Source organism: Oreochromis aureus, linkage group 7, assembly GCF_013358895.1.
Source record: "Oreochromis aureus strain Israel breed Guangdong linkage group 7, ZZ_aureus, whole genome shotgun sequence".
Lineage (NCBI taxonomy): Eukaryota > Metazoa > Chordata > Actinopteri > Cichliformes > Cichlidae > Oreochromis > Oreochromis aureus.
In genome coordinates this window covers 28,915,659-28,934,229 of record NC_052948.1, presented here as the reverse complement: position 1 = coordinate 28,934,229, position 18,571 = coordinate 28,915,659, and the positions used below count along the sequence as shown (strand labels likewise).

At 36.3% G+C, this 18,571-nt stretch overlaps 1 protein-coding gene across 1 annotated transcript in view; it reads left to right on the top strand.

Annotated features, from left to right (window-relative positions):
- Positions 1–18,571, top strand: part of LOC120441062 (scavenger receptor cysteine-rich type 1 protein M130-like) — an 84,521-nt gene that overhangs the window by 53,260 nt on the left and 12,690 nt on the right. The gene's annotated exons all lie outside the window — the stretch shown is intronic.

Sequence of the window (18,571 nt, the reverse complement as noted above, 5' to 3'; positions counted from 1 at the left end):
CTGGTAAGTTACAATATTTCTGCTAAGTTCTGCTATGCTATTGTATTTCTGCCAAGTATTATGTTTCCTCTAAGATATTGCAGTTCTGCTAAGTTACTACATTTTAGCAACGTTCCTTTGCTTCTGCAAAGTTTTTACAATTTCTGCAACTTTTCAGCTTTTTCAGCTAGTTTCAGCTGACAGCTTCATGCTCCAGCATCCACACTGCATTTTCGCAGGAAATGCAAATTTTTTCTAGTTGTGTGGATGCTTTAAGCATCCACACTATTGAGTTCCTGTTTCTCTTTATTCTTTATTATTATTATTATTCTTCAAGTTGCTTCCAGACGTTTTTTCGCCGTAGAACTACTTCCACAATTTTTGTGCTATTTTCACCGCTCAAATTTTAAACTATTCTGCTATTTTTGCTCTTTCCGCAATGACTTTTGGTATTTTTGCTCTTATACTTTTTAAAATATTACATTTTTTTCCTTTAATTTGTCCCATTGAAATGAATGGGAAACTTCCGCAATTCTGCTAAAACTTACTCTTTTTTGAAACTTAACTACGTTCTCATACTTTCGCCTAGAACAACCATTCAAATTTTAAAATGTTCACAAATTATTGGGCTATTCATGAATGATTCAGCTTTTTCATATCTGTTACCGTTTTCATCTTATCCCTCTTTAAGTTTTGAGTTTCATCTTTGTGATTTTTCACAAAATACATGCGTTGTTATGGTTGCTATGCAGTTGGTTCTAAGTGAGCCACTGTACCTTTGGCAATTTTCTCTTCATGTCCGAACAACTTCTTGCTACTCGCTCAATTTTCACTTAACCCACACAAATTATACATCAAAACGTAGGTATTTTTGCTGGCTTTCAGAAAATGTTACTATCATGGTTGTGAGATTTATAGAATTTTGGCAAATCCTCAGACCAACACAAAGTCATAAAACTCTCCATAGAAAGTCAATGGAGAGTTTGTTCAAAATCATCGCTTGATTTCTCTAATGAGAGGCATATTCGAATCGTCATATCTCCTTAACGAAGCGAAGTTAAAACATGAGGCTTGTCCCCGTGATATCTTCAGACACCCTGACGCTCACAATTCAAGAATTTCTTTCTCACCTATTACCGTTCTGAAATGAGTTAGACTTGTTTGAGGGTAGGAAATTGTCCTTCGCTCAGATTTCTTCAGATTTCAAACTCTGGAAATGAACCACTTTTTTTCTCGTCATATCTTTTTAATGGATTTCCACAGAGACCTGAAAATTTCCATGATTGTTCACCAAAGCCTGCTGTCTCTTACGGTGAAAGAATGATATTGATACTCCAAATAGATTTAGAGTTAGAAAGCGTTGTTTGAGGGCAAGTCAAGGCAGTTTTGCTTTGCTCTACTCAGTTATGGTGCATTAGAAGTCAAATATCTTCAATAATTCATATTGTAATGATAAATTGTCAACACTGTAAGATTCCCCATCTCTTCTGAACAAAACGGTGTAAGAATGACTGTTCTAGCCCTCACGGTTAGGAAATTATGGCCATTTGTTTGAGAGGAATCCTCACTATGAGAAATTCACTGCAGAAATCCTGTCTCTGTGCTCTGTGTGTGTAAAACGGCTGCACCTGTTTTATGGAAAAAGTACACAGCCTCTCTGACTGGTGGATTCAAATTTAGCAGCTCCCAGGCTGCTTGACTGACCTAGAAACTTGCTTTTTCTCTCCTGTGTGTGTGTGTGTGTGTGTGTGTGTGTGTGTGTGTGTGTGTGTGTGTGTGAGAGAGAGAGAGAGAGAGAGGGCGAGAGAGAGTTTTATGGGAGCATCTTATTGTATGATTTAAATTCAATATATTTAGACTGGTTGACTGAATTTGATCCTGTGTGTGTCTCTCTGTGCTTGTGGGACTTTTGCAGCTGTCCATTTTGCTTTCCCAATTTTTCTATTTAAGTTATTACTATTGTGCTAAGTCATAGCATTTGTGCTGCTTTTCAGTATTTGTGCTAAATACAGCATTTCTGCTAAATCATACTATTTCTGCTATTTTATAAGATTTGTGCTAAATACAGCATTTGTGCTAAATCATACTATTTCTGCTATTTTATAGGATTTGTACTTAATATAATATTTCTGCTTAATTATAGTATTTCTGCCATTTTATAGTATTTGTGCTAAAACATAGTATTTCTACTAAATGCAGTATTTCTGGGTAATCATTGTATTTCTATATATTTCTGCCAGGTCCCCAGGAGTCAGTCCTCTGTAAGGACTGTAATATTCAAATTGACATATCAGGACCTGGAGGGCTTCCCAGCGGGCCAATCATATCTGAGTCCTGGCACATTCAAATTTGCATATTGGGACCTTCATGGCTTCCCAGCCAGCCAATCATATCTGAGTCCTGGCACATTCAAATTTGCATATTGGGACCTTCATGGCTTCCCAGCCAGCCAATCATATCTGAGTCCTGGCACATTTAAATTTGCATATTGGGACCTTCGTGGCTTCTAAGCCCACCAATCATCTATGTCATATATCTCTAATATTTCATATTTTTATTTTAAATGGTCAGCATTTCAAGATTCCCCTATGTCTTCTGAATAAAATGGTCTAAGAATGACTGTTTTAGCCCCTACAGTTAGAAATTTATGGCTGTTTGTTTGAGGGGAATTCTCACTATGAGAAATAGACTGCAAAATCCTGTCTCTCTCTGTGCTGCGTGTGTAAAAGCCTGCACTTAGTGCACCAGTTTTGGCGGGAAAAAGTACACAGCTCTCTGATTGGTGGATTCAAATTTAGCAGCTCCCAGGCTGCTTGACTGACCTAGAAACTTGATTTTTCTCTCCTGTGTGTGTGTGTGTGTGTGTGTGTGTGTGTGTGTGTGTGTGTGTGTGTGTGTGTGTGTGACAGTGAGAGAGAGAGAGAGAGAGAGAGGGAGAGAGAGTTTTTATGGGAGCATCTTATTGTATGATTTAAATTCAATATATTTAGACTGGTTGACTGAATTTGATCCTGTGTGTGTCTCTCTGTGCTTGTGGGACTTTTGCAGCTGTCCATTTTGCTTTTCCAATTTTTCTATTTAAGTTATTACTATTGTGCTAAGTCATAGCATTTGTGCTGCTTTTCAGTATTTGTGCTAAATACAGCATTTCTGCTAAATCATACTATTTCTGCTATTTTATAAGATTTGTGCTAAATACAGCATTTGTGCTAAATCATACTATTTCTGCTATTTTATAGGATTTGTGCTAAAACATAGTATTTCTACTAAATGCAGTATTTCTGGGTAATCATTGTATTTCTATATATTTCTGCCAGGTCCCCAGGAGTCAGTCCTCTGTAAGGACTGTAATATTCAAATTTACCTATCAGGACCTGGACGGCTTCCCAGCCAGCCAATCATATCTGAGTCCTGGCACATTAAAATTTGCATATTGTTGCCTTCATGGCTTCCCAGCCAGCCAATCATATCTGAGTCCTGGCACATTTAAATTTGCATATTGGGACCTTTGTGGCTTCTAAGCCCACCAATCATCTATGTCATATATCTCTAATATTTCATATTTTTATTTTAAATGGTCAGCATTTCAAGATTCTCCTATGTCTTCTGAATAAAATGGTCTAAGAATGACTGTTTTAGCCCCTACGGTTAGGAAATTATGGTCATTTGTTTGAGGGGAGTCGTCATTATGAGAAATAGACTGCAAAAGTCCTGTGTCTCTCTGTGCTGCGTGCACCTGTTTTGGCGGGAAAAAGTGCACAAGCTCTCTGATTGGTGGATTCAAATTCAGCAGCTCCCAGGCTGCTTGACTGAGCTAGAAACTTACTCTCTCTCTGTGTGTGTGTGTGTGTGTGTGTGTGTGTGTGTGTGTGTGTGTGTGTGTGTGTGTGTGTGTGTGTGTGAGAGAGAGAGAGAGAGAGAGAGAGAAAGCCTTTTTATGGGATGATCTCATTGTAAGATTTAAATTCAATATATTTAGACTGGTTGACTGAATTGGATCTTGTGTGTGTGTGTGTGTGTGTGTGTGTGTGTGTGTGTGTGAGAGAGAGAGAGAGAGAGAGAGAGAAAGCCTCTTTATGGGATGATCTCATTGTAAGATTTAAATTCAATATATTTAGACTGGTTGACTGAATTGGATCTTGATGTGTGTGTGTGTGTGTGTGTGTGTGTGTGTGTGTGTGTGTGTGTTTAGTGAGAGAGAGAGAACCCAACCCTTTTTGGCAGCAACTTATTGTAGGATTTAGCTTGAATATAGTTAGACTGGTTAACTGGATTAGATCCTGTGTGTTGGTGCCCTTCTGTGCATTTGTGTTTCAATATCGTCCATATTTGTAATTGTGTAAGTTATTACTATTCTGCTAAATTATAGTTCTTCTGCTACTTTTCGGTATTTGTGCTAAATACAGTATTTGTGCTAAATCATACTATTTCTACTATTTTATAGAATTTGAGGTAAATATAATATTTCTGCGTAATTATAGTATTTCTACCAAATCATAGTATTACTACTAAAACATAGTATTTCTGCCAAATCTTGATAGTTCTGCTATGTTATTGTACTTGTAATTAATTATAGTATTTGTGCTAAAGCATAGTATTTCTGCCAAATCTTAGTATTATTGCTAAATCATAGTATTTGAGCAAAATCATAGTATTTGAGCAAATTCATTCTTTTGTGCCATAGTATAGTATATTTGCTGAATCACAGCATTTCTGCTATGTTGTAGTATTTGTCCTAAATCACAGAATTTCTGCAATGTTTAGGTATTTTGGTTAAATAAAGTATCTCTGTAATCTTGTACCATGTTTGCTACATTCCTCTATTTCTGAGAAGTTATCATGTTTCTGCTAAGTTACAATATTTCTGCTAAGTTCTGCTAGGTTATTTTATTTCTGCCAAGTATTATGTTTTCTTTACATTATTGTAGTTCTGCTAAGTATTTACATTTTGCTAAGTTATGCTTCTGCAAAGTTATTACAATTTTTGCTATTTTTCAGCTTTTTCAGCTAATTTCAGCAGACAGCTTCAGCGTTACAGCATCCACACTGCATTTTCGCAGGAAATGCAAATTTTTCTAGTTATTGTGTGGATGCCCTTAAAGGGCTTCCACACTATTGAGTTCCTGTTTCTCTTTATTCTTTATTATTATTATTCTTCTAGTTGCTTCCGTACACTTTTTGGCACTTAACTACTTCCTCAGTTTTCAGCCGATTTTCTCAGTTCAAACTCTATACTGTTCTGCTCTTTCTGCTCTTTCCGGCAATGACTTTTGGTGTTTATTACTCTTATACTTTTTAAAATATTACACTTTTTTTCCTTTAATTTGTCCCATTGAAATGAATGGAAAACTTCCACAATTCTGCTAAAACTTGCTTGTTTTTGAAACTTAACTACTTTGTCATACTTTCACCTAGAAACTCCATTCAAACTTTAAAATGTTCTCAGATTATTGGGCTATTCCTGTCTGATTCAGCTTTTTCAGATCTTCTACCGTTTTAATCTTATACCTCTTAAAGTTTTCAGTTGCAAAATTGTGATTTTTCAGAAAATACATGCGTTGTTATGGTTGCTATGCAATTAAGTCAGAGTGGACACTCATCCATTCTGAATTTTCTCTTCATGTTCCAACAACTTCTTGCTACTCGCCCAATTTCCACTCAACCCCACAAATTATACATCAAAACGTAGGTATTTTTGCTGGCTTTCAAAAATGTCACTATCATTGTTGTGGGAGTTATAGATTTTTGCAAATCTCCTCAGAGTAACACAAAGTCTGAAAATTGTCCATAGAAAGTCAATGGAGAGTTTGTTCAAAATCACCACTGTATTTCTCTAATGAGAGGCATTTTTAAATCGTCATATCTCCTTAACGAAACAAAGTTGAGACATGAGGCTTGTGCAAATATATCTTCAGACACCCTGATGCTCACAATTCAAAAGTTTTTATCACCTATTACCGTTTGGCCATGAATTACACTTGTTTGAGAGTAGGAAATTCATGCCTTGCTCAGATCTCTTCAGATTTAAAATTCTGCAAATGAGGCACTTTTTTCTCTCATCATATCTTTTTGATGGATTTCCACAGAGACCTGAAAATTCCCATGACTGTTCACCAAAGCCTGCTGTTTCTTACGGTGAAAGAATGATTTTGATGCTCCATATACATTTAGAGTTACAAAACGTTGTTTGAGGGCAAGTCAAGGCAGTTTTGCTTCGCCTCTACTCAGTTACAGTGTATTACAAGTCATATATCTTCAATAATTTATATTTTATCTCTGAATTAAGAAGACCTGCAGATTCCCCATCTCTTCTGAACAAAACGGTGTCAGAACGACCATTCTAGCCCCTACGGTTAGGAAATTATGGCCATTTGTTCGAGGGGAATCCTGAATGTCAGAAATACACTGAAGAAAACTCACACCTCTCTCTCTGTGTCTGTGTGTGTAAGGGCTGATTACAGCAGGTGCAGCTAATTTAACTGACCTAGATATACCAAGCCCAGACTCTTAACAGCTCCTGTTCACTTTGCGCTCTCTGTGTGTGTGTCTGTATCAATATTTCTCTCATGTTAAAGTATTACTCCTCCATAATAGTATTTCTGCTAAATCAAAGTACTTCTACTACATCTTAGTACTTCTGCTCAATCATAGTATTTCTGCTAAATCATAGTATTTTTGCCAAGTCATGGTATTTGTGCCAAATCATGGTTTTTGTGTCAAATCATGACATTTCTGATATATTATAGTATTACTACTAGGTGGAAGTATTTCTGTTATGTTATAGTATATATGCTGAATATAGTATATCTGTCAAATCATAGTATTTATCCCAAATCATAGTATTTATGCCAAATTACAGCATTTCTGCCAAAAGGCAGAAATAGTACCTTTGAGCAGAAATTTCTGCCAAAAATAGTATTTATGTTAAAACATAGTATTTCTGCTAAATCATAGTATTTGTACTGAAACATAGTATTTCTGCCCAATCATAGTATTTGTACCCAATCATAGTATTTCTGCCATATCATAGTATTTGTGCCAAATTATGGGATTTTGCCAAAACATGGTACTTGTGCCAAATTATAGTATTTGTGCCCAATTAATATTTCTGTCATGTTATAGTATTACTACTATGTCGTAGAATTTCTGTTATGTTATAGTATATCTGCTGAATAAGGTATATGTGCCAAAACATAGTATTTATACCAAATCATAGTATTTGTGCTAAAACATAGTATTTCTGCCATATTGTGGTATTTGTGCAAAAACATAGACTGTCTGCAACATAACAGTATATCTGTTATGTTATAGTATTACTACTAAGTCACAGTATTTCTGCCAATTCGTAGTATTTGTACTAAATCATACTACTCGTGCCAAATCATAGTATTTGTTGCAAATCATAGTATTCAAACCAAAATATAGTATTTGTACCAAAGCATTGTATTTGTATGAAGTACCGTATTTCTGCCAAACCATAGAATTACTGCAATTTCATAGTATTTTGAGGAATCCCTTTTGTGATAGTATTACTTCTAAGTCATAGTATTTCTGCTTTGTCATAGTATTTGTACTAAAACGTAGCATTTCTGCCAAATCATAGTATTACTGCTATCTCATAGTATTTGAGTGAAATTACAGTGTTTCTGCAAAAACATTGTATTTCTGCTAAATCATAGTATTTCTGTTATCTTAGAGTACTTGTACTCAATTATAGTATTTGTGCCAAAGTTTAGTATTTCTGCCAAATCATATTTATGTGAATTTGTACACTGTAATATCGCTGTATTACGTAGTGGCTAAGTAGGAGGCTGACTGTTACTAAGTGCATCAGTGTACATAGGTCATCTCTTGTGTTGGAGTGCCCTCTTGTGACGCCTTTGGGTAGTGCCTTAGTAAATGTGAACACTGCAAAGAAGTGGTATCAGACTGGTTTGTAGTGGAGGAATTTGTTGCCAGTTTCTTTCATCTTTAATCCGTATTCATGTTGTAATGTAGTAACTTTTGTGGCACAAATACCACAATATGGCAGAAACACTATGTTTTGGCACAAATACTTTGATTTGGTATACTTTACCTTATTCACCCCTTTTCAGCAAAATGTTCATTTTTTTCACCCTTTTTTCAGCACAAATTCCATTTTTTGGGGCTGTTTTCAGAAAAAAAAAAACTCTTTTCAGCAGAAACTCTGCTGATTCATCTCTTTTCAGCCCACGTTTCTGCTTCTTTGCCTCTTTTCTGCAGAAATTCTTCTGATTCACCTCTTTTCTGCAACATTTTAAGCCTTTTCACCTCTTATCAGCACAATTCTCAGCAGCTTCTGCTCATTTCAGCAGAATTGTCAGTCTGTCCACCTCTTCTCTGTGAGAATGTGTTTGGGTCAGTGAGATGAGAAGCTGCTTTGAGCCTGGTAGTATATCTGTTATGTTATAGTATTACTACTAAATCACAGTATTTCTGCCAATTCAAGGAGGCTGACTGTTACTAAGTGCATCAGTGTACATAGGTCATCTGTTGTGTTGGAGTGCCCTCTTGTGGCGCCTTTTGGGTAGTGCCTTAGTAAACGTGAACACTGCAAAGAAGTGGTATCAGACTGGTTTGTAGTGGAGGAATTTGTTGCCAGTTTCTTTCATCTTTAATCCGTATTCATGTTGTAATGTAGTAGTACCACAATATGGCAGAAACACTATGTTTTGGCACAAATACTTTGATTTAGTATACTTTAGCTTCTTCACCCCTTTTCAGCAAAATTTTCATTTTTTCACCCCTTTTCAGCACAAATTCCAGCTTTTTGGCTGTATTCAGAAAAAGACAACTCTTTTGAGGAGAAACTCTGCTGATTCATCTCTTTTCAGCGCAAGTTTCTGCTTCTTTGCCTCTTTTCTGCAGAAATTCTGCTGATTCATCTCTTTTCAGCGCAAGTTTTATGATTTTAGCAGCTTTTCTAATATGGATCTCAGATTCTTGTTAACGCTCCATGGCAGAAATACATACAAGTACCCACCTGATGAAGCAGACAGAGGCAGTACCTCTGATTGGTGAATTTGAGCAGAAACAGGTTGTTTTGCCTCTTTTCAGCAGAAAGTTTGCGTTTTCACCTCTTATCAGCACAAATGTCAGCCACTTCTGCTGTTTTTATCAGAATTTTCAGCTTTTTCACCTTTTTTCAGTTATGTGAGAACCAGTTTTACTCAATGAGTAGCTGAAAATTTTCAGCCTGTTCTGCTCTTTCAGAAGAATTTCTCTCATCATATCTCTTGGTGGGACAAGAACTGCTTTGGCTCAGTGAGATGAGCAGCTACTGTGATTGCTTCTTTCCGTCTTTTCAGCAGAAATTCTGCTGATTTACCTCTTTTCAGCGCAATATTCTTCTTTCCATCTTTTCTGCAGAAATTCTGCTGATTCACCTCTTTTCTGCAAATTTTTCAGCTTTTCACTTCTTCTCAGCACAAAACTCAGCAGCCTCTGCTCATTTAGCAAAATTGTCAGTTTCTCCATCTCCTGTGTTTGTTGGAACAAGTTTAGTTCAGTGAGATGAGTAGCTGCCTTGAGAACAGAAGGGCCAGTTTCAAATCCTGGTCATGGGATTTGAACACCTGTTTTCAGCACAAATCTTAACTTTTAGCTGTTTTAAGCAGAAACCTGTTTTACGAGAGAAACCTTTTTAACTCAATTTCAGCTTTTTCACCCCTTTCCAGCAAAATTTTCAGTTTCCCAGCTTTTTCAGCTATTTTCAGCAAAACATCTTTTCAGCAGAAATTCTGCTGATTCACCTCTATTCAGCGCAACGTTCTGCTTCTTTGCCTCTTTTCTGCAGAAATTCTGCTGATTCACCTCTTTTCTGCAAAATTTTCAACCATTTCACCTCTTATCAGCGCAATTCTCAGCAGTTTCTGCTCATTTCACCATAATTGTCAGTCTCTCCATCTCTTATCTTGTGAGAGTGAATTTGGCACAGTGAGATGAGTAGCTGCCTTACACCCAGGACGTCCAGGTTCGAATCCTGCTCAGGGTGACATTCTTTTTTCACCACCATACAACTTTTTGCAACTTTTCAGCTTTTTCAGCTTTTCAGCAGACAGCTTCAGCGTTAAGGCATCCACACAGCATTTTCGCAGGAAATGCAAATTTTTCTAGTTATTATTATTCTTCAAGTTGCTTCCGTACGTTTTTCGCCGTAGAACTACTTCCACAATTTTTGTGCTATTTTCACCGTTCAAATTTTAAACTATTCTGCTATTTTTGCTCTTTCCGGCAATGACTTTTGGTATTTTTTGCTCTTATACTTTTTAAAATATTACGTTTTTTCCTTTAATTTGTCCCATTGAAATGAATGGGAAACTTCCATAATTCTGCTAAAACTTACTCTTTTTTGAAACTTAACTACGTTCTCATACTTTTCGCCTAGAACAACCATTCAAATTTTAAAATGTTCACAAATTATTGGGCTATTCATGAATGATTCAGCTTTTTCATATCTGTTACCGTTTTCATCTTATCCTCTTTAAGTTTTGAGTTTCATCTTTGTGATTTTCACAAAATACATGCGTTGTTATGGTTGCTATGCAGTTGGTTCTAAGTGAGCCACTGTACCTTTGGCAATTTTCTCTTCATGTCTGAACAACTTCTTGCTACTCGCTCAATTTTCACTTAACCCACACAAATTATACATCAAAACGTAGGTATTTTTGCTGGCTTTCAGAAAATGTTACTATCATTGTTGTGAGATTCATAGAATTTTGGCAAATCCTCAGACCAACACAAAGTCAGAAAACTCTCCATAGAAAGTCAATGGAGAGTTTATTCAAAATCATCGCTTGATTTCTCTAATGAGAGGCATATTCGAATCGTCATATCTCCTTAACGAAGCGAAGTTAAAACATGAGGCTTGTCCCGTATATCTTCAGACACTCCTGACGCTCACAATTCAAGAATTTCTTTCTCACCTATTACCGTTCTGAAATGAGTTAGACTTGTTTGAGGGTAGGAAATTGTCCTTCGCTCAGATTTCTTCAGATTTCAAACTCTGGAAATGAACCACTTTTTTCTCTCGTCATATCTTTTAATGGATTTCCACAGAGACCTGAAAATTTCCATGATTGTTCACCAAAGCCTGCTGTCTCTTACGGTGAAAGAATGATATTGATACTCCAAATAGATTTAGAGTTAGAAAGGGTTGTTTGAGGGCAAGTCAAGGCAGTTTTGCTTTGCTCTACTCAGTTATGGTGCATTAGAAGTCAAATATCTTCAATAATTCATATTGTAATGATAAATTGTCAACACTGTAAGATTCCCCATCTCTTCTAAACAAAGCGGTGTAAGAATGACTGTTCTAGCCCCTACGGTTAGGAAATTATGGCCATTTGTTTGAGAGGAATCCTCACTATGAGAAATTTACTGCAGAAATCCTGTCTCTGTGCTCTGTGTGTGTAAAAACGGCTGCACCTGTTTTGGCGGGAAAAAGTACACAGCCTCTCTGATTGGTGGATTCAAATTTAGCAGCTCCCAGGCTGCTTGACTGACCTAGAAACTTGATTTTCTCCTGTGTGTGTGTGTGTGTGTGTGTGTGTGTGTGTGTGTGTGTGTGTGTGTGTGTGAGTGTGAGAGAGAGAGAGAGAGAGGCGAGAGAGAGTTTTATGGGAGCATCTTATTGTATGATTTAAATTCAATATATTTAGACTGGTTGACTGAATTTGATCCTGTGTGTGTCTCTCTGTGCTTGTGGGACTTTTTGCAGCTGTCCATTTTGCTTTTCCAATTTTTCTATTTAAGTTATTACTATTGTGCTAAGTCATAGCATTTGTGCTGCTTTTCAGTATTTGTGCTAAATACAGCATTTCTGCTAAATCATACTATTTCTGCTATTTTATAAGATTTGTGCTAAATACAGCATTTGTGCTAAATCATACTATTTCTGCTATTTTATAGGATTTCTGCTAAAACATAGTATTTCTACTAAATGCAGTATTTCTGGGTAATCATTGTATTTCTATATATTTCTGCCAGGTCCCCAGGAGTCAGTCCTCTGTAAGGACTGTAATATTCAAATTTACATATCAGGACCTGGACGGCTTCCCAGCCAGCCAATCATATCTGAGTCCTGGCACATTCAAATTTGCATATTGGGACCTTCATGGCTTCTCAGCCAGCCAATCATATCTGAGTCCTGGCACATTTAAATTTGCATATTGTTGCCTTCATGGCTTCCCAGCCAGCCAATCATATCTGAGTCCTGGCACATTTAAATTTGCATATTGGGACCTTCGTGGCTTCTAAGCCCACCAATCATCTATGTCATATATCTCTAATATTTCATATTTTTATTTTAAATGGTCAGCATTTCAAGATTCTCCTATGTCTTCTGAATAAAATGGTCTAAGAATGACTGTTTTAGCCGCCACGGTTAGAAATTTATGGCTGTTTGTTTGAGGGGAATTCTCACTATGAGAAATAGACTGCAAAAATCCTGTCTCTCTCTGTGCTGCATGTGTAAAAGCCTGCACTTAGTGCACCAGTTTTGGCGGGAAAAAGCACACAGCCTCTCTGATTGGTGGATTCAAATTTAGCAGCTCACAGCTGTTTGACTGACCTAGAAACATGCTGTTAACAGCCCCTGTTCACTTGCTGATGCTGCTGTCTGTCTGTCTGTCTGTCTGTCTGTCATTTAAATTCAATATATTTAGACTGGTTGACTGAATTTGATTCTGTGTGTGTCTCTCTGTGCATGTGTGTTTCCATATGTTTCCATATTTGTGATTGTGTGACTGTTATACTTTTTTTTGCTGATTTTTTTTTTTCATTTCACAATTACATTTGAGGGACCCTTAGCATGTTCAGGAGTTTTTCAGCTGTCCATTTTGCTTTTCCAATTTTTCTATTCAAGTTATTACTATTGTGCTAAGTCATAGCATTTCTGCTGCTTTTCAGTATTTGTGCTAAATACAGCATTTCTGCTAAATCATACTATTTCTGCTATTTCATAAGATTTGTGCTAAATATAGTGTTTCTGCTAAAAAATAGTATTTCTGCCAAATATAGTATTTTTGATTAATTATAGTTTTTCTACCAAATCATAGTACAGTTTTACTGCTTTTTATATGGCTTCTAAGACAACCAATCATATCTGAGGCCTGGCACATTCAGATTTGCATATTGGGACCTTCGTGGCTTCTAAGCCAACCAATCATCTATGTCATATATCTCTAATATTTCATATTTTTATTTTCAGTGGTCAGCATTTCAAGATTCCCCTATGTCTTCTGAATAAAATGGTCTAAGAATGACTGTTTTAGCCCCTACAGTTAGAAATTTATGGCTGTTTCTTTGAGGGGAATTCTCACTATGAGAAATAGACTGCAAAAATCCTGTCTCTCTGTGCTGCATGTGTAAAAGCCTGCACTTGGTGCACCAGTTTTGGTGGGAAAAGGTACACAGCCTCTCTGATTAGTGGATTCAAATTTAGCAGCTCCCAGGCTTGCAAGACTGACCTAGAAACATGCTGTTAACAGCCCCTGTTCACTTTCTGCTGCTGCTGCTGCTGCTGCTGCTGCTGGTGTGTGTGTTTGTGTGTGTGTGTGTGTGTGTGTGTGTGTGTGTGTGTGTGTGTGTGTGTGTGTGCGTGAGAGAGAGAGAGAGAGAGAGATACACAGAAAGACCCTTTTTAGGGTAGCATCTCATTGTTGGAAAAAAATGTAATATATTCAGACTGGTTGACTGGCATAGACCCTCCCTGTGTGTCTCTCTCTGTACATTTGTGTATCTATATTTGATTTCTTATGTATCTGTTGACTGTTCTTATTTGTTTTTCTTCTAAATGTATTTTTGTTTTATTTTTTTTCACAGGTGAATAACAAATAGATTTCAGCGAACTTAACCATGTTCCTTTTATTCAGCTTGTCATTTTACCTTTCCAATATTTTCACCTAAGTTATTACTATTCTGCTCAATCATAGTATCTGTTCTAAATCATTGTTATTAAGCTATATTGTAGGATTTCTGCTAAATCATAGTATTTCTACTATATTATATTTTACTTTCTAAATATAGCATTTCTGCTATAGAATAGTATTTCTGCTATGTTATAATATTTGTGCTAAACTGGAGTATTTTTGTTAAAACATAGTATTCATATAAAATTAAAATATTCATAGTATATTACAGTGTCTCTGGTAAATCACAGCATTTCTGCTATGTTGTACTGTTTTCTAAATCATAGTATTTCTGTAATGTTTAAGAATGTTTGGCTAAATATATTCTTTCTGTTATCTTATACAATTTCTCCTAAATTCTTGTATTTCTGACAAGTTATCGTGTTTCTGGTAAGTTACAATATTTCTGCTAAGTTCTGCTATGCTATTGTATTTCTGCCAAGTATTATGTTTCCTCTAAGATATTACAGTTCTGCTAAGTTACTACATTTTAGCAAAGTTCCTTTGCTTCTGCAAAGCTTTTACAAATTCTGCAACTTTTCAGCTTTTTCTGCTAGTTTCAGCAGACAGCTTCAGCATTACAGCATCCACACTGCATTTTCGCAGGAAATGCAAATTTTTCTAGTTCTTTATTATTCTTCATCTTCAAGTTGCTTCCGTACGTTTTTTGGCCTTTAACTAGTTCCACAATTTTTGTGCTATTTTCACCGTTCAAATTTCACAATATTTTGCTATTTCTGCTCTTTCCGGCTATGACTTTTGGTATTTATTACTGTTATACTTTTTGAAATATTAAGTTTTTTTCCTTTAATTTGTCCCATTGAAATGAATGGGAAACTTCCACAATTCTGCTAAAACTTGCTTGTTTTTGAAACTTAACTACTTTCTCATACTTTCGCCTAGAACAACCATTCAAATTTTAAAATGTTCACAAATTATTGGGCTATTCATGAATGATTCAGCTTTTTCATATCTGTTACCGTTTTCATCTTATCCCTCTTTAAGTTTTGAGTTTCATTTTTGTGATTTTTCACAAAATACATGCGTTGTTATGGTTGCTATGCACTTGGTTCTAAGTGAGCCACTGTACCTTTGGCAATTTTCTCTTCATGTCCGAACAACTTCTTGCTACTTGCTCAATTTTCACTCCACTTCCACAATTTATACATCAAAACGTAGTTATTTTTGCTGGCTTTCAGAAAATGTTACTATCATTGTTGTGGGATTTATAGAATTTTGGCAAATCTCCTCAGACCAACACAAAGTCCGAAACTCTCCATAGAAAGTCAATGGAGAGTTTGTTCAAAATCACCGCTGGATTTCTGTAATGAGAGGCATATTCGAATCGTCATATCTCCCTAACAAAGCGACGTTAAGACATGAGGCTTGTGCCAATATATCTTCAGACACTCCTGACGCTCACAATTCAAGAATTATTTTCTCATCTATTACCATTTGGCCATGAATTTGGTTTGTTTGAGGGTAGGAAATTTGTCCTCGCTCAGATTTCTTCAGATTTCAAACTCTGGAAATGAGGCACTTTTTTTTCTCTCGTCATATCTTTTGATGGATTTCCACACAGACCTGAAAATTTCCATGACTGTTCACCAAAGCCTGCTGTCTCTTACGGTGAAAGAATGATATCGATACTCAAACAGATTTAGAGTTAGAAAGCGTTGTTCGAGGGCAAGTCAAGGCAAATTTCACTTTGCCTCTACTCAGTTATGGTGCATTACAAGTCAAATATCTTCAATAATTCATATTTTAATGATAAATTGTCAACACTGTAAGATTCCCCCATGTCTTCTGAACAAAACGGTGTAAGAATGACCGTTCTAGCCCCTACGGTTAGGAAATTACAGCCATTTGTTTGAGGGGTGTCTTCACTATGAGAAATAGACTGCAGAAATCCAGTCCCTCTCTCTGTGCTGCCTGTGTGTAAAAACAGGTGCACCTGTTTTGGCGGGAAAAAGTACACAGCCTCTCTGATTGGTGGATTCAAATTCGGCAGCTCCCAGGCTGCTTGACTGACCTAGAAACTTGATTTTCTCTCCCTGTGTGTGTGTGTGTGTGTGTGTGTGTGTGTTTGTGTGTGTGTGTGTGTGTGAGTGACAGAGAGAGAGAGAGAGAGGCGAGAGAGAGTTTTATTGGAGCATCTTATTGTATGATTTAAATTCAATATATTTAGACTGGTTGACTGAATTTGATCCTGTGTGTCTCTCTGTGCTTGTGTGTTTCGTATGTGTCCATATTTGTGATTGTGGGACTTTTTCAGCTGTTCACTTTGCTTTTCCAATTTTTCTATTTAAGTTATTACTATTGTGCTAAGTCATAGCATTTCTGCTGCTTTTCAGTATTTGTGCTAAATACAGGATTTCTGCTAAATCATACTATTTCTGCTATTTTATAAGATTTGTGCTAAATACAGCATTTGTGCTAAATCATACTATTTCTGCTATTTTATAGGATTTGTACTTAATATAATATTTCTGCTAAATCATAGTATTTCTACTATATTATATTTTTCTTTCTAAATATAGCATTTCTGCTATAGAGTAGTATTTCTGCTATGTTATAATATTTGTGCTAAACTGGAGTATATTTATTTAAATTTACAATATTCATAATATATTACAGTGTCTCTGGTAAATCACAGCATTTCTGCTATGTTGTACTGTTTTCTAAATCATAGTATTTCTGTAATGTTTAAGAATGTTTGGCTCAATATATTCTTTCTGTTATCTTATACTATTTCTCCTAAATTCTTGTATTTTTGAGAAGTTATCGTGTTTCTGGTGAGTTACAATATTTCTGCTAGGTTCTGCTGTGCTATTGTATTTCTGCCAAGTATTATGTTTCCTCTAAGATATTGCCGTTCTGCTAAGTTACTACATTTTTAGCAAAGTTCCTTTGCTTCTGCAAAGTTTTTACAATTTCTGCAACTTTTTAGCTTTTTCAGCTATTTTTAGCAGACAGCTTCAGCATTACAGCATCCACACTGCATTTTCGCAGAGGAAATGCAAATTTTCTAGTTATTCTTCATCTTCAAGTTGCTTCCAGACGCTTTTTTGGCCTTTAACTAGTTCCACAATTTTTGTGCTATTTTCACCGCTCAAATTTCACAATATTTTGCTATTTCTGCTCTTTCCGGCTATGACTTTTGGTATTTATTACTGTTATACTTTTTGAAATATTAAGTTTTTTCCTTTAATTTGTCCCATTGAAATGAATGGGAAACTTCCACAATTCTGCTAAAACTTGCTTGTTTTTGAAACTTAACTACTTTCTCATACTTTCGCCTAGAACAACCATTCAAATTTTAAAATGTTCACAAATTATTGGGCTATTCATGAATGATTCAGCTTTTTCATATCTGTTACCGTTTTCATCTTATCCTCTTTAAGTTTTGAGTTTCATTTTTGTGATTTTTCACAAAATACATGCGTTGTTATGGTTGCTATGCACTTGGTTCTAAGTGAGCCACTGTACCTTTGGCAATTTTTTCTTCATGTCCGAACAACTTCTTGCTACTTGCTCAATTTTCACTCCACTTCCACAATTTATACATCAAAACGTAGGTATTTTTGCTGGCTTTCAGAAAATGTTACTATCATTGTTGTGGGATTTATAGAATTTTGGCAAATCTCCTCAGACCAACACAAAGTCTGGAAACTCTCCATAGAAAGTCAATGGAGAGTTTGTTCAAAATCACCGCTGGATTTCTGTAATGAGAGGCATATTCGAATCGTCATATCTCCCTAACAAAGCGACGTCAAGACATGAGGCTTGTGCCAATATATCTTCAGACACTCCTGACGCTCACAATTCAAGAATTATTTTCTCATCTATTACCATTTGGCCATGAATTTGGTTTGTTTGAGGGTAGGAAATTTGTCCCTCGCTCAGATTTCTTCAGATTTCAAACTCTGGAAATGAGGCACTTTTTTTCTCTCGTCATATCTTTTGATGGATTTCCACACAGACCTGAAAATTTCCATGACTGTTCACCAAAGCCTGCTGTCTCTTACGGTGAAAGAATGATATCGATACTCCAAACAGATTTAGAGTTAGAAAGCGTTGTTCGAGGGCAAGTCAAGGCAAATTTCACTTTGCCTCTACTCAGTTATGGTGCATTACAAGTCAAATATCTTCAATAATTCATATTTTAATGATAAATTGTCAACACTGTAAGATTCCCCATGTCTTCTGAACAAAACGATTGTAAGAATGACCGTTCTAGCCCCTACGGTTAGGAAATTACAGCCATTTGTTTGAGGGGTGTCTTCACTATGAGAAATAGACTGCAGAAATCCAGTCCCTCTCTCTGTGCTGCGTGTGTGTAAAAACAGGTGCACCTGTTTTGGCGGGAAAAAGTACACAGCCTCTCTGATTGGTGGATTCAAATTTAGCAGCTCCCAGGCTGCTTGACTGACCTAGAAACTTGATTTTCTCCTCCTGTGTGTGTGTGTGTGTGTGTGTGTGTGTGTGTGTGTGTGTGTGTTTGTGTGTGTGTGTGTGTGTGTGTGTGTGACAGAGAGAGAGAAAGAGAGGCGAGAGAGAGTTTTTATTGGAGCATCTTATTGTATGATTTAAATTCAATATATTTAGACTGGTTGACTGAATTTGATCCTGTGTGTCTCTCTGTGCTTGTGTGTTTCCGTATG